Source organism: Hipposideros armiger, unplaced genomic scaffold, assembly GCF_001890085.2.
Source record: "Hipposideros armiger isolate ML-2016 unplaced genomic scaffold, ASM189008v1 scaffold_761, whole genome shotgun sequence".
Taxonomy (NCBI): domain Eukaryota; kingdom Metazoa; phylum Chordata; class Mammalia; order Chiroptera; family Hipposideridae; genus Hipposideros; species Hipposideros armiger.
In genome coordinates this window covers 612,955-613,377 of record NW_017732111.1, presented here as the reverse complement: position 1 = coordinate 613,377, position 423 = coordinate 612,955, and positions in this window count along the sequence as shown.

Genomic DNA, 423 nt, shown 5'->3' with positions numbered 1-423 from the left:
ATGTGGAAATAGACAGTCAAATTCTAGGGAGCCAAAGTAGTCAAGGCAGTCTCTGTATTGGGTAAGAAGTTGCTGGGACCAAAGGATATGTGGAGGATGGGGACAGTTTTGGAAATAAAATGCTAGCTAGGGTCCTCCAGATGATAGGGATGTCTGTTTGATGATACTAATTTACTGTAGCAGCAATCACCATCCAGAGCTATGCAAGCTGCCTAACTTTGGCAATTCGTTGACTAACTGAAATTCAGCAAAGGCATGTAGGAGCCTTCAGACTTGGGAAAATCACACCCTGGTTTTGTCTCGTAGTGTCCATTCTACTTATAAATATATTTCTAGAACGTGTCTGTATTACTGAATCCCTATTCCATTCCTTTGCTCAGATAAATGTCTTTATAGATTAAAAATGTTTTCAAATTCCATCAT